At 59.7% G+C, this 14,878-nt stretch overlaps 1 non-coding gene across 1 annotated transcript; it reads left to right on the top strand.

The window, feature by feature from the left end:
• Positions 1-11,647: 11,647 nt before the first annotated feature.
• On the top strand, positions 11,648-11,766 carry LOC131873503 (5S ribosomal RNA). The gene has a single exon (XR_009371435.1). It is a non-coding gene; the product is annotated as a 5S ribosomal RNA (ribosomal RNA).
• Positions 11,767-14,878: the final 3,112 nt, after the last annotated feature.

Raw genomic sequence — 14,878 nt, 5'->3', positions numbered from 1 at the left:
GCCAGAATGCATGAAGCGACGGATGAAGCAGTGATGACAACCGGGCTGTGAGGAGAGGAGGGATGCAGCCAAGAAAGCAATCAGGGCTCGAGGCAAGGGATGCATCAAGGATAGCAATCATGTTGTGAGGCGAGATTCCAAAGGCTAAACGTGAGAGGCTGCAGGGTCGACTCAGAGAGGTCTATGCATGTGAGAGGCTGAAAGCAAGGTCGACTCGGAGCGGTCTATGCATCGGGCGCGCTTGGGGCGACTACCAGTGCCAACCCCTTATCCCGCGACGCGTCCGACAAAGAGAACGTTCCAAGGCGGCAGAGGAGGTTACCAGCCGAAGGATGCTAGTAGCAATAACAGGTATAGTTCCGCGGCGGCCGAGAAGACTCACCGCATAGGAATCGGGATGCGAGGCGAGGGATGCGGCGGGAAGGCCCCGACGGCTAAACGGAAGAGGCTGCAGGGCCGCCTCGGAATGGTCCAAGCATCGGATGCGATTGGGACGACTACCAGTGCCAACCCCTTATCCCGCGATGCGTCCGATACACAGATAGTTCCAAGGCGGCCGAGGAGCCTCACCGCATATCAATCGGGGTGCGAGGCGAGGGATGGGGCGGGAAGGCCCCAACGGCTAGACGGAAGAGGCTTCAGGGCCACCTCGGAATGGTCCAAGCATCGGACGCGCTTGGGGCGACTGCCAGTGCCAACCCCTTATCCCGCGATGCGTCCGATACACAGATGGTTCCAAGGCGGCCGAGGAGCCTCACCGCATAGCAATCGGGGGTGCGAGGCGAGGGATGGGGCGGGAAGGCCCCAACGGCTAGACGGAAGAGGCTTCAGGGCCGCCTAGGAATGGTCCAAGCATCGGACACGCTTGGGGCGACTACCAGTGACAGCCCCCTATCCCGCGATGCGTCCGATACGAAGATGGTTCCAAGGCGGCCGAGGAGCCTCACCGCATAGCAATCGGGGTGCGAGGTGGGGGATGCGGCGAGATGGCCCCAACGGCTAGACGGAAGAGGCCACAGGGCCGCGTCGGAATAGTCCAAGCATCGGACGCGCTTGGGGCGACTACCAGTGACAACCCCTTATCCCGCGATGCGTCCGATACGAAGATAGTTCCAAGGCGGCCGAGGAGCCTCACCGCATAGCAATCGGGGTGCGAGGTGGGGGATGCGGCGAGATGGCCCCAACGGCTAGACGGAAGAGGCTGCAGGGCCGCCTCGGAATAGTCCAAGCATCGGACGCGCTTGGGGCCACTACCAGTGACAACCCCTTATCCCGCGATGCGTCCGATACGAAGATAGTTCCAAGGCGGCCGAAGAGCCTCACCGCATAGCAATCGGGGTGCGAGGTGGGGGATGCGGCGAGATGGCCCCAACGGCTAGACGGAAGAGGCCACAGGGCCGCCTCGGAATAGTCCAAGCATCGGACGCGCTTGGGGCGACTACCAGTGACAACCCCTTATCCCGCGATGCGTCCGATACGAAGATAGTTCCCAGGCGGCCGAGGAGCCTCACCGCATAGCAATCGGGGTGCGAGGCGAGGGATGCGGCGAGATGGCCCCAAAGGCTAGACGGAAGAGGCTGCAGGGCTGCCTCGGAATAGTCCAAGCATCGGACGCGCTTGGGGCGACTACCACTGCCAACCCCTTATCCCGCGATGCGTCCGATACACAGATAGTTCCGAGGCGGCCGAGGAGGTGGGGGATGCAGCGAGATGGCCCCAACGGCTAGACGGAAGAGGCTGCAGGGCCGCCTCGGAATAGTCCAAGCATCGGACGCGCTTGGGGCGACTACCAGTGACAACCCCTTATCCCGCGATGCGTCCGATACACAGATAGTTCCGAGGCGGCCAAGGAGCCTCACCGCATAGCAATCGTGGTGCGAGGTGGGGGATGCGGCGAGATGGCCCCAACGGCTAGACGGAAGAGGCTGCAGGGCCGCCTCGGAATGGTCCAAGCATCGGATGCGCTTGGGGCGACTACCACTGCCAACCCCTTATCCCGCGATGCGTCCGATACACAGATAGTTCCAAGGCGGCCGAGGAGCCTCACAGCATAGCAATCAGGGTGCGAGGCGAGGGATGCGGCGAGAAAGCCCCAACGGCTAGAGGGAAGAGGCTTCAGGTCCGCCTCGGAATGGTCCAAGCATCGGACGCGCTTGGGGCGACTACCAGTGACAACCCCTTATCCCGCGACGCGTCCGATACACAGATAGTTCCAAGGCGGCCGAGGAGCCTCACCGCATAGCAATCGGGGTGCGAGGCGAGGGATGCGGCGAGAAGGACCCAACGGCTACACGGAAGAGGCTTCGGGGCCGCCTCGGAATGGTCCAAGCATCGGACGCGCTTGGGGCGACTACCAGTGACAACCCCTTATCCCACGACGCGTCCGATACACAGATAGTTCCAAGGCGGCCGAGGAGCCTCACCGCATAGCAATCGGGGTGCGAGGCGAGGGATGCGGCGAGAACGACCCAACGGCTACACGGAAGAGGCTTCGGGGCCGCCTCGGAATGGTCCAAGCATCGGACGCGCTTGGGGCGACTACCAGTGACAACCCCTTATCCCGCGACGCGTCCGATACACAGATAGTTCCAAGGCGGCCGAGGAGCCTCACCGCATAGCAATCGGGGTGCGAGGCGAGGGATGCGGCGAGAAGGACCCAACGGCTAGACGGAAGAGGCTTCGGGTCCGCCTCGGAATGGTCCAAGCATCGGACGCGCTTGGGGCGACTACCAGTGACAACCCCTTATCCCGCGACGCGTCCGATACACAGATAGTTCCAAGGCGGCCGAGGAGCCTCACCGCATAGCAATCGGGGTGCGAGGCGAGGGATGCGGCGAGAAGGACCCAACGGCTAGACGGAAGAGGCTTCGGGTCCGCCTCGGAATGGTCCAAGCATCGGACGCGCTTGGGGCGACTACCAGTGACAACCCCTTATCCCGCGACGCGTCCGATACACAGATAGTTCCAAGGCGGCCGAGGAGCCTCACCGCATAGCAATCGGGGTGCGAGGCGAGGGATGCGGCGAGAAGGACCCAACGGCTAGACGGAAGAGGCTTCGGGTCCGCCTCGGAATGGTCCAAGCATCGGACGCGCTTGGGGCGACTACCAGTGACAACCCCTTATCCCGCGACGCGTCCGATACACAGATAGTTCCGAGGCGGCCGAGGAGCCTCACCGCATAGCAATCGGGGTGCGAGGCGAAGGATGCGGCGAGAAGGACCCAACGGCTAGACGGAAGAGGCTTCGGGTCCGCCTCGGAATGGTCCAAGCATCGGACGCGCTTGGGGCGACTACCAGTGACAACCCCTTATCCCGCGACGCGTCCGATACACAGATAGTTCCAAGGCGGCCGAGGAGCCTCACCGCATAGCAATCGGGGTGCGAGGCGAGGGATGCGGCGAGAAGGACCCAACGGCTAGACGGAAGAGGCTTCAGGGCCGCCTCGGAATGGTCCAAGCATCGAACGCGCTTGGGGCGACTACCAGTGACAACCCCTTATCCCGCGACGCGTCCGATACACAGATAGTTCCGAGGCGGCCGAGGAGCCTCACCGCATAGCAATCGGGGTGCGAGGCGAGGGATGCGGCGAGAAGGACCCAACGGCTAGACGGAAGAGGCTTCAGGGCCGCCTCGGAATGGTCCAAGCATCGGACGCGCTTGGGGCGACTACCAGTGACAACCCCTTATCCCGCGACGCGTCCGATACACAGATAGTTCCGAGGCGGCCGAGGAGCCTCACCGCATAGCAATCGGGGTGCGAGGCGAGGGATGCGGCGAGAAGGACCCAACGGCTAGACGGAAGAGGCTTCAGGGCCGCCTCGGAATGGTCCAAGCATCGGACGCGCTTGGGGCGACTACCAATGACAACCCCTTATCCCGCGACGCGTCCGATACACAGATAGTTCCGAGGCGGCCGAGGAGCCTCACCGCATAGCAATCGGGGTGCGAGGCGAGGGATGCGGCGAGAAGGACCCAACGGCTAGACGGAAGAGGCTTCAGGGCCGCCTCGGAATGGTCCAAGCATCGGACGCGCTTGGGGCGACTACCAGTGACAACCCCTTATCCCGCGACGCGTCCGATACACAGATAGTTCCGAGGCGGCCGAGGAGCCTCACCGCATAGCAATCGGGGTGCGAGGCGAGGGATGCGGCGAGAAGGACCCAACGGCTAGACGGAAGAGGCTTCAGGGCCGCCTCGGAATGGTCCAAGCATCGGACGCGCTTGGGGCGACTACCGTTGCCAACCCCTTATCCCGCGATGCGTCTGATACACAGATAGTTCCGAGGCGGCCGAGGAGCCTCACCGCATAGCAATCGGGTTGCGAGGCAGATTATTGGGAAGGGAACCCCCTGGGATGCGGCTCAAGCAGTGCCCAAAGGGACTGGAATGCGGAATCACATCGAGAGACCCAAATGCTATACGAGGGCTCAAATCGAATTATCGATTTGGCCACGACATGGACGCATCGGAACGACTACCTTTGCCGAACCACTCGCAATTGCATCCATACCGAAACCAATAGACATTTCCGTTAGAGCCCTCGCATAGCATTCGGGAATCTCGCATGCCCCTCTAAATCGACCAATGCTGGCGCTCAATGAAAATCCGAGCGCTACCACCGTTCGAGCGCCAGCATTGGTCGAGTTAGAGGGGCACGGGGGAGAATGCTCCAGTCAACACCTCCCCTATATAAGTTATTTGTCCGATTCTCGCACAACCGTAGTCTGCCTCGTCGAATCAAACAACGGTCCCAGATTCCGACTTCCGTTCCGTAGAGACCCAAAAGCTAGATGGAGGCTCGCAAGAAAGAGAGTCGGCGCATAGCAATCGGGTTTCTCGAACGTTTAGGGACCGAGCTCACTTGCGGATAGGGCAAAATCCGCCAAGCAACCCAAAAGCTAGACGGGGGCTCGAATCGAATCGCCTAGGCGGCCACAACAACGACGTGTTGGATCGACTACCAGTGCCAAACCATTCAGCAAGACTAGTCTGTGTCGAGGCCGGATAGAGATTCTCAGAGAGCGCCCGCATAGCATTTAGGAGACCTGCCGCGTCCCTCACACTCGACAAATGGTGGTGCACGTTTATAAATCCGAGCGATCCCAACCCTTTCAAGCACCAACATCGGTCGAGATAGAGGGGCACGGAGGGGGCTGCGTGAGACAACACAGTCCCCTATATAAGTTATTTGTCCGATTCTCACACATCCGAAGAATGGTCATCAAATCGGACAACAGCCCAAACTTCCGACTTCCGTCCCAGAAAGCCCAAGAGCTATCTAAAACGTTCATGGCCGGAACTCGATCGCGGCTATACCAGTCCGCCAAGCAACCCAAAAGCTAGACTGGAGCTCTAGTCGAATCACCTCTGTGGCCATTGCAAGGACGTGTTGGAGCGACTACCATTGCCGAACCATTCCGCAGGTCGAGTCCATACCAAGGCCGCATAGAGATTCACGATGAGCTCCTGCATAGCAATCAGGAGACTTGCCGTGTCCATCACAATCGATAAATCCTGGTGCAAGATTTTTGCATCCGAGCGCTCCAACCAGTCGAGCACCAGCATCAATCGACATAAACGGGCACGGGGGGAGGATGCTCGAGAACACTACCTCCCCTATATAAGTTATTTGTCCGATTCTCAAGCAGCCGAAGTCTGGTCATCGAATCGGGTCAAAGACCACAACTTCCGACTTTACCCACAATGCAAGTCATCGAATCGAACATCGGCCCCCGAGTCGGACTCCATGCGTATGTCAGGTCATCGGACCCAAATTCCGCCTTCCTGCGCATGGCGGGCCATCAATATCAACTCGGTCATCGGACCCAAACTCCGCCTTTTTGCGTATGGCACGCCTTCAAATCGGTCATCGGACCCAAATTCCGCCTTCCTGTGCATGGCGGGCCATCAACATCAACTCGGTCATCGGACCCAAATTCCGCCTTTCTGCGCATGGCACGCCATCAACTCGGTCATCGGACCCAAATTCCGCCTTCCTGCGCATGGCAGGTCATCGGACACAAATTCAGACCTCGCCAATATGCCTACGTATCGAATCGGTCATCGGACCCAACTTCCGACTTCATCCATACTGTAGGGTCTTTGAGGTTGGCGCGGTGCGCTCAACCCAGGGAGTCGACCCATCGAAGCATACACCTCCCCTATATAAGCTATTTGTCCGATTCCCACACCTGTGTAGTTTGCACCTCTGACCAGGACATCGACCCCAACTTCCGAACTCGACTGCAACGACGGCACCAGCGCCTTGGTGCGCACCTTGCGACGCACAGTCCCAACATTCGCCTTCCTGCACATGGCAGGTCATCGGACCCAAATTCCGACCTCGCGAGTATGCCTACATATCGAATCGGTCATCGGACCCAACTTCCGACTTCATCCATACCGTAGGGTCTTTGAGGTTGGCGCGGTGCGCTCAACCCGGGGAGTCGACCCAACGAAGCATACACCTCCCCTATATAAGCTATTTGTCCGATTCCCACACCTGTGTAGTTTGCACCTCCGATCAAGACATCGACCCCAACTTCCGAACTCGCCTCCAACGACCGAACCAGCGCCTTGGTGCGCACCTTGCAACGCACAGTGCCAACATTCGCCTTCCTGCACGTGGCAGGTCATCGGACCCAAATTCCGACCTCGCGAGTATGCCTACATATCGAATCGGTCATCGGACCCAACTTCCGACTTCATCCATACCGTAGGGTCTTTGAGGTTGGCGCGGTGCGCTCAACCCGGGGAGTCGACCCAACGAAGCATACACCTCCCCTATATAAGCTATTTGTCCGATTCCCACACCTGTGTAGCTTGCACCTCCGATCAGGACATCGACCCCAACTTCCGAACTCGACTAAAAAGACCGCACCAGCGCCTTGGTGTGCACCTTGCAACGCACAGTGTCAACATTCGCCTTCCTGCACATGGCAGGTCATCGGACCCAAATTCCGACCTCATGAGCATACCTACTAATCGAATCGGTCATCGGACCCAACTTCCGACTTCATCCATACCGTAGGGTCTTTGAGGTTGGCGCGGTGCGCTCAACCTGGGGAGTCGACCCATCGAAGCATACACCTCCCCTATATAAGCTATTTGTCCGATTCCGACACCTGTGTAGTTTGCACCTCCGCTCAGGACATCGACCCCAACTTCCGAACTCGCCTGCAACGACCGAACCAGCGCCTTGGTGCGCACCAAAAGTGCGCACTTTTGGAGGGCACTTTTGTGCGCTCCAAAGGTGCGCACTTTTGGAGGGCACTTTTCTGCGCTCCAAAGGTGCGCACTTTTGGAGGGCACTTTTTGGAGGGCACTTTTCTGCGCTCCAAAGGTGCGCACTTTTGGAGGGCACTTTTTGGAGGGCACTTTTCTGCGCTCCAAAGGTGCGCACTTTTGGAGGGCACTTTTTGGAGGGCACTTTTCTGCGCTCCAAAGGTGCGCACTTTTGGAGGGCACTTTTTGGAGGGCACTTTTCTGCGCTCCAAAGGTGCGCACTTTTGGAGGGCACTTTTTGGAGGGCACTTTTCTGCGCTCCAAAGGTGCGCACTTTTGGAGGGCACTTTTTGGAGGGCACTTTTCTGCGCTCCAAAGGTGCGCACTTTTGGAGGGCACTTTTTGGAGGGCACTTTTCTGCGCTCCAAAGGTGCGCACTTTTGGAGGGCACTTTTTGGAGGGCACTTTTCTGCGCTCCAAAGGTGCGCACTTTTGGAGGGCACTTTTTGGAGGGCACTTTTCTGCGCTCCAAAGGTGCGCACTTTTGGAGGGCACTTTTTGGAGGGCACTTTTCTGCGCTCCAAAGGTGCGCACTTTTGGAGGGCACTTTTGCTGCGCTCCAAAGGTGCGCACTTTTGGAGGGCACTTTTCCTGTGCTCCAAAGGTGCACACCTAGGTGAGCACCTTCGACCACACCTTGTAGCACACCAAACTCTGACTTTCGACTTCATCCGCAATGCAGGGTCTTTGAGGTTGGCGCAATGCGCACAACCAGGGGAGTCGACCCATCAAACCCAACACCTCCCCTATATAAGCTATTTGTCTGATTCTCATACATCATCAAACCCAACACCTCCCCTATATAAGCTATTTGTCTGATTCTCATACATGCGTAGCCTGCAGGAGCAATTAGGACATCGACCCCAACTTTCGGCTTCTAAACGAAAACAAGGTCTTTGAGGTTGGTGTAATGCGAACAACTAGGGGAGTCAACCCATCAAACCCAACACCTCCCCTATATAAGCTATTTGTCTGATTCTCATACATGTGTAGTCTACAGGAGCAATTAGGACATCGACCCCAACTTTTGACTTCTTAACGAAAACAAGGTCTTTGAGGTTGACGTAATGCGCACAACCAGGGGAGTCGACCCATCAAACCCAACACCTCCCCTATATAAGCTATTTGTCCGATTCTCATACATGTGTAGCCTGCAGGAGCCATTAGGACATTGACCCCAACTTTTGACTTCTTAACGAAAACAAGGTCTTTGAGGTTGGCGTAATGCGCACAACCAAGGGAGTTGACCCATCAAACCCAACACCTCCCCTATATAAGCTATTTGTCTGATTCTCATACATGTGTAGCCTGCAACAACGATTAGGACATCCACCCCAACTTCTGAATTCGTCTGCGTTGACCGCACCAAAGGTGCACGCCTTGGTGCTCACCAAAATCCGACTTCCGACTTCTTCTGCTATGCGGGGTCTTTGAGGTTGGCGCAGTGCGCACAACCAGGGGAGTCAACCCACCGAATGCAACACCTCCCCTATATAAGCTATTTGTCTGATTCTCATACATGCGTAGACTGCAGCAATGATTAGGACATCCACCCCAACTTTTGACTTCTTAAACAAGACAGGGTCTTTGAAGTTGGTGCAGTGCACACAACCAGGGGAGTCGACCCATCAAACGCAACACCTCCCCTATATAAAGCTATTTGTCCGATTCTCATACGTGTAGTCTGCAGCAGCGATTAGGACATCGACCCCAACTTCCGAATTCGTTTGCATTGACCGCACCAAAGGTGCACGCCTTGGTGTGCACCCTGGAGTGCACTTTGGTGCTCACCTCGGTGCACACTTTGGTGTGCACCTCGGTGTGCACCAAAGGTGCGCACCTTGGAGCGCACCAAAGGTGTACACTTTGGAGCGCACCACATAGGGTCTTTGAGAGGTTGGCGCAGTGCGCACACCAAGGTGGGTGTTGAGGTGCGTGCCGAGGTGGGTGGGTGCTAGGGTGCGCTCCATGGTGGGTGCCAGGGTGGGTGCGTGCTAGGGTGGATTCCAAAGAGGGTCATAGGGTGGGTGCCAAGGTGGGTTGGTGATATAGTGGGTTCAAAGGTGGGTACTAGGGTGGGTTCCAAGGTGGGTCACAAGTTGGGTGCCAGGATGCGTGGGTGTTAGGTTGGGTGCCAAGGTGGGCTCCTGCGTGGGTGGGTGCTAGGGTGGGTTTCAAGGTGGACGCGAGGGCGGGTGCCAAGGTGGGTAACAAGTTGGGTGTTAGGATGGGTGAGTGCTAGAGTGGGTGCCAAGGTGGGTGGGTGCTAAGGTGGATGCCAAGGTGGTTCACAGGGTGGGTGGGTTCTAGGGTGAGTTCCAAGGTGGGTCACAGGTTCAGTGCTAGGGTGGGTGTCAAGGCGGGTGTCGAGGTGCCTGGGTGCTAGGGTGTGGATGCCAATGTGGGTCATAGGGTGGGTACTAGGGTGGGCTGCAATGTGGGTGCCAAGGTGGGTAACATGCTCGGTGGGTTCTAAATTGGGTGCCAGGGTGGGTGTGCACCCACCTTGCCCGAGGTGGGTGCCAAGGTGCCAGTGTGGGTGGGTGCTAAGGTGGATGCCAAGGTGGGTGAGAAGGTGGGTGATAGGTTGAGTGGTAGGATGGGTGGGTGCCAAGATGGGTCACAGGGTGGGTGCAAGGGTGGGTAGGTGCTAGGGTTGGTGTCAGGGTGGGTGGGTGCTAGGTTGGGTTCCAAGGTGGGTGCGAGGGTGAGTGTCAAGGTGGGTCACAGGTTAGGTGCTAGGATGGGTGAGTGCTAGGGTGCAAAGGTGCCAGGGTGGGTGCTAGGATGGGTCGATGCTAGGGTGAGTGGCAAGGTGGGTCCACAAGTGTCAAGGTGGGTGCCGAGGTGGGTGCCAAGTCGGCGACTGCTATGGTGGATGCCAAGGTGGGTCACGGGGTGGGTGCCAAGTTGCTAGGTTGGGTTCCAAGGTGGGTGCCAACGTGGGTGCTAGGGTGCGTGGGTTAAAGGGTGTGTCACAACGTGGGTGCCAGGATGGGTGCGCACCCACACTGGCCAAGACGGGTGCGGGTGCAAGGTTGGGTTCCAAGCCCGGTCACAGGCTGGGTGCTAGGATGGGTGGGTGCCAAGGTGGGCACCAGGGTGGGTGCACCCACCCTGGCCAAGGTGGGTCACGGGGTGGGTCCTAGGGTGGGTAACGGGGTGGGTACTAAGGTGCGTGCCAAGGTGGGTCATAGGGTGGGTGCCAAGGTGGGCACCAGGGTGGGTGTGCACCAACCCTAGCCAGGGTAGGTCACGGGGTGGTTGTCGGGGTGGGCGTCAAGGAGCCAAGGTGGGTGGCAAGTAGCCAAGTTGCGTGCCAAGGTGGGTGTCGGGGTGGGTGCCAAGGATCCAAGGTGGGTGCCAAGGAACCAAGGTGGGTGTCTGGGTGGGTGCCGAGGTGGGAGCCAGGGTGGGTCCCAAGGTGAGTGCAAAGGTGGGTGCCAGGGTCAAGGTGAGTGCCAATGTGGGTTCCAAGGTGCCAGGGTCAGGGTGAGTGCCAATGTGGGTTCAAAGGTGCTAAGTTGGGTGCGAGGTTGGGTGCGAGGGTGGGTGGGTGCCAAGGTGTGCTAGGTGGAAGCCCGGGTGGGTCGGCATCCCATGGGTGTCGAGTTGGGTGCCTGATGGGTGCTTCTTGTCAAGTTTTAGTCGTCGGGACTCATTTCGAGCCTTAGAGGTCGTTTCTTGTCCGGTTGCCCTGTCTTCGACCTGGGAACCCAATTTTGGTCCTCGGGTCCCATTTTTTTTTGTCTCGCATCCCACTTTTGGCCTGTGGCCTTTTCGGGGTCGATTCTCGTTTTGGGCATCAGAGCATGTTTCTTCTCCTAAAACCCAATATTTGTTTATTAAGTCTCGGAACACATTTTTGTTCTCGTGGACCCATCATGGGTCTTGGAACGCATTTGTGGTCCTTGGGTCCCATTTTGCATCCCGAAACTTGTGTTTTGGTGCTTGATCCCTATTTTGGGTGCCCACCTTGCACCAAGTGCGCACCCGGGGCAAACCGAGCGCCTTGGTGCACCGGGGCAAGATCGAGCGTGCACCCGAGGCGCCCCGAACATGCACCAAGGTGCACTCGGCCCACATGTGAGCGCAGGTCGTTGCGCCCGAGGTGGTGTGTGGGCACCGCGTTGCAGACGGGACACTGCACGCACACGACGCCCCCTCCAGGTGCACGCACGTAGGCCGGGCCGGGTGCACACCCGACGCCCTAGCAAGGTGCGCGCACCCGGGCAGGGCTCACACTTGGCGAACGGGGCGCACTTCGCGAGGGAGGGTGTGCACCTCGACGGGGGTGGGTGGCCGGGGTGGATTCGCACGTGGGTCGCGGTTTGCTAAGTACACACTGCGACAAGCTCATAACGGGTGCGATCATACCAGCGTTAGTGCACCGGATCCCATCAGAACTCCGCAGTTAAGCGCGCTTGGGCCGGAGTAGTACTGGGATGGGTGACCTCCCGGGAAGTCCCGGTGTTGCACCCTTTTTTAGTTTTTCGCCGGGCGTCGCAATGCTATTTGAATAAACCTTTTGCCCGTTTGCGTTCTCGTCGGGGCCGGGCCGGGCCGGGGTGCGCTGCCCGCACTACCGCGCGCGCGGGGGCGACACCGAGCGCGCACCCGAGGCGCCCCGAGCACACAGGCCACGGTGCAACCCGGGCGTTGTGCGCGCACCCCGGTGCGCCCGAGGTGCTGCGCGCGCACCCAGGTGAAATCGGTGTGCACCTCGGCCAGTGCGCGCTCGGTCGAGTCGCGCACGTTGGCCAAGGTGCACGGTGATGTTTCTTACTCTAAGGTTCCGCACCAGACGCCCGGGACAGGTGAGCGAAGCTGGGCGGGGCCGGGTGCGCGGCCGGGGCAGGTGCACGCAGCTGGAGAGAGCTTTGGAGCACACTTCGGAGCGCACCAATGATGCGCTCCATTCAAAAGTTTCCTGAAAAGGCAAAAAAAGTTGAGATTATAGAATTTCCCACTTGAGAGATTGTAAAAAAAAAAAATTTAAAATGAAGGAAACGCGGGTGCCAAGGTGTGCGCAGCCCAGCCAAGGTGTGCGCACCAAGGCGTGGCGAAGGTGCACGCAAGGTGCGCACCCGAGGCAAACCGGACAATTAACCCAACTTTCGACTTCGCGCGCACCTTGGAGCGCACTTCGGAGCGCTCCTTGGTGCGCACCAATCTTGGGCACCTCGGAGTGCACCATGGCGCCCACCAAGGTGCGCACCCGGGGCAAACCGAGCTCCGACTTCGTGCGCACCTTGGAGCGCACGAAAGGTGCGCACCATGGCGCCCACCAAGGTGCGCAGCCCAGCCAAGGCGTGCGCATCAAGGTGCGCACCCTGGCGAAGGTGCGCACCCGGGGCAAACCGAGCTCCGACTTCGTGCGCACCTTGGAGCGCACAAAAGGTGCGCAACCCAGCCAAGGTGTGCGCACCCCGGTCAAACCGAGCTCCGAATCGTGCGCACCAGAGGTGCACGCCATCGTGCGCACCTTGGAGCACACTTCGGAGCCCTCCTTGGTGCGCGCCGATGTTGCGCACCTCGGAGCGCACCCGGGGAAAACAATGCAATTAACCCGACTTTCGACTTCGTGGGCACCTCGGAGCGCTCTCGGGTTCGCACCTCGGAGCACACCGAGGTGCGCACCTTTGATGCGCTGCCTTCACCAATTTCCAGAAAAGGCAAGAAAACATTGAGAAGGTGTGCGCACCGAGGTGCCCACCCTGGCGAAGGTGCACGCGAGGTGCGCACCCGGGGCAAACCGGGCTCCGACTTCGTGCACGCCGCACCTTGGAGCACACTTCGGAGCGCTCCTTGGTGCGCACCAGGGCGCGCAACCCAGCCGAGGTGCCCACCCCGGCGAAGGTGCACGCGAGGTGCGCACCCGGGGCAAACCGGGCTCCGACTTCGTGCACGCCATGGTGCCCACCGCGGCGAAGGTGCACGCGAGGTGCGCACCCGGGGCAAACCGGGCTCCGACTTCGTGCACGCCGCACCTTGGAGCACACTTCGGAGCGCTCCTTGGTGCGCACCATGGTGCCCACCAGGGCGCGCAACCCCGCCGAAGGTGCACGCGAGGTGCGCACCCGGGGCAAACCGGGCTCCGACTTCGTGCACGCCGCACCTTGGAGCACACTTCGGAGCGCTCCTTGGTGCGCACCATGGTGCCCACCAGGGCGCGCAACCCCGTCCGAAGGTGCACGCGAGGTGCGCACCCGGGGCAAACCGGGCTCCGACTTCGTGCACGCCATGGTGCGCACCGCGGCGAAGGTGCGCACCCGGGGCAAACCGGGCTCCGACTTCGTGCACGCCGCACCTTGGAGCACACTTCGGAGCGCTCCTTGGTGCGCACCAGGGCGCGCAACCCAGCCGAGGTGCCCACCCCGGCGAAGGTGCACGCGAGGTGCGTACCCGGGGCAAACCGGGCTCCGACTTCGTGCACGCCGCACCTTGGAGCACACTTCGGAGCGCTCCTTGGTGCGCACCATGGTGCCCACCAGGCCGCGCAACCCAGCCAAGGTGTGCGCACCAAGGTGCACGCGAGGTGCGCACCCGGGGCAAACCGGGGTCCGACTTCGTGCACGCCGCACCTTGGAGCACACATCGGGGCGCTCCCGGGTTCGCACCGGCGTTGCGCACCGTGGTGGGCACCTCGGAGCACACCAAGGTGGGCAGCGAGGTGCGCACCTTTGATGCGATGCCTTCACTAATTTCCATAAAAGGCAAAAAAAAAACGAGATTTTAAAATTTCCGTTTTGAAAGATAGTGAGAAAAAGGGAATGCTGGTGCCATCTTGAGCCCGCCCTGGTGCGCAGCCCAGCCAAGGTGTGCGCACCAAGGTGCCCACCCTGGCGAAGGTGCGCGCCCGGGCAATTAACCCAACTTCCAACTTCGCGCGCGCCAGGGTGGGAGCGCACCCAACAACCGGGCCTGGGAAGAGCCAATGCGAGAAACCCCACCAAACGCTCTGACAAAAAAAGAGGGGGCGCTCCAGTAACCCCGCTTCGGAGCGCACCCTGGGCAAACCCAGCCAAGGTGCCCACCCCGGCCAAGGTGCAGGCGAGGTGCGCACCCGGGGCAAACCGGGCTCCGACAACGTGCACGCCGCACCTTGGAGCACACTTCGTAGCGCTCCCGGGTGCGCACCTCAGAGCACACCAAGGTGGGCAGCGAGGTGCGCACCTTTGATGCGCTGCCTTCACTAATTTCCAGAAAAGGCAAAAAAAAAAGGAGATTTTAAAATTTCCGTTTTGAAAGATAGTGAAAAAAACGGAACGCGCGTGCCATCTTGAGCCCGCCCTGGTGCGCAGCCCAGGTAAGGTGCCCACCCTGGCAAAGGTGCGCACCCGGGCAATTAACCCTACTTCCGACTTCGTGCGCGCCAGGGTGGCAACCGGGCCTCGGAAGAGCCAATGCGAGAAACCCCACCAAACGCTCCGACAAAAAAAGAGGCGGCGCTCCAATAACCCCGCTTCGGAGCGCAGCCGGGGCAAACCCAGCCAAGGTGCCCACCCCGACGAAGGTGCACGCGAGGTGCGCACCCGGGGCAAACCGGGCTCCGACAACGTGCACGCAGCACCTTGGAGCACACTTCGAAGCA

This window comes from Cryptomeria japonica, unplaced genomic scaffold, assembly GCF_030272615.1.
Source record: "Cryptomeria japonica unplaced genomic scaffold, Sugi_1.0 HiC_scaffold_1865, whole genome shotgun sequence".
In the NCBI taxonomy this organism is placed as follows: Eukaryota; Viridiplantae; Streptophyta; class Pinopsida; order Cupressales; family Cupressaceae; genus Cryptomeria; species Cryptomeria japonica.
Note: the sequence above shows the minus strand (reverse complement) of the source record. Positions and strands in the feature narration are given on the sequence as shown.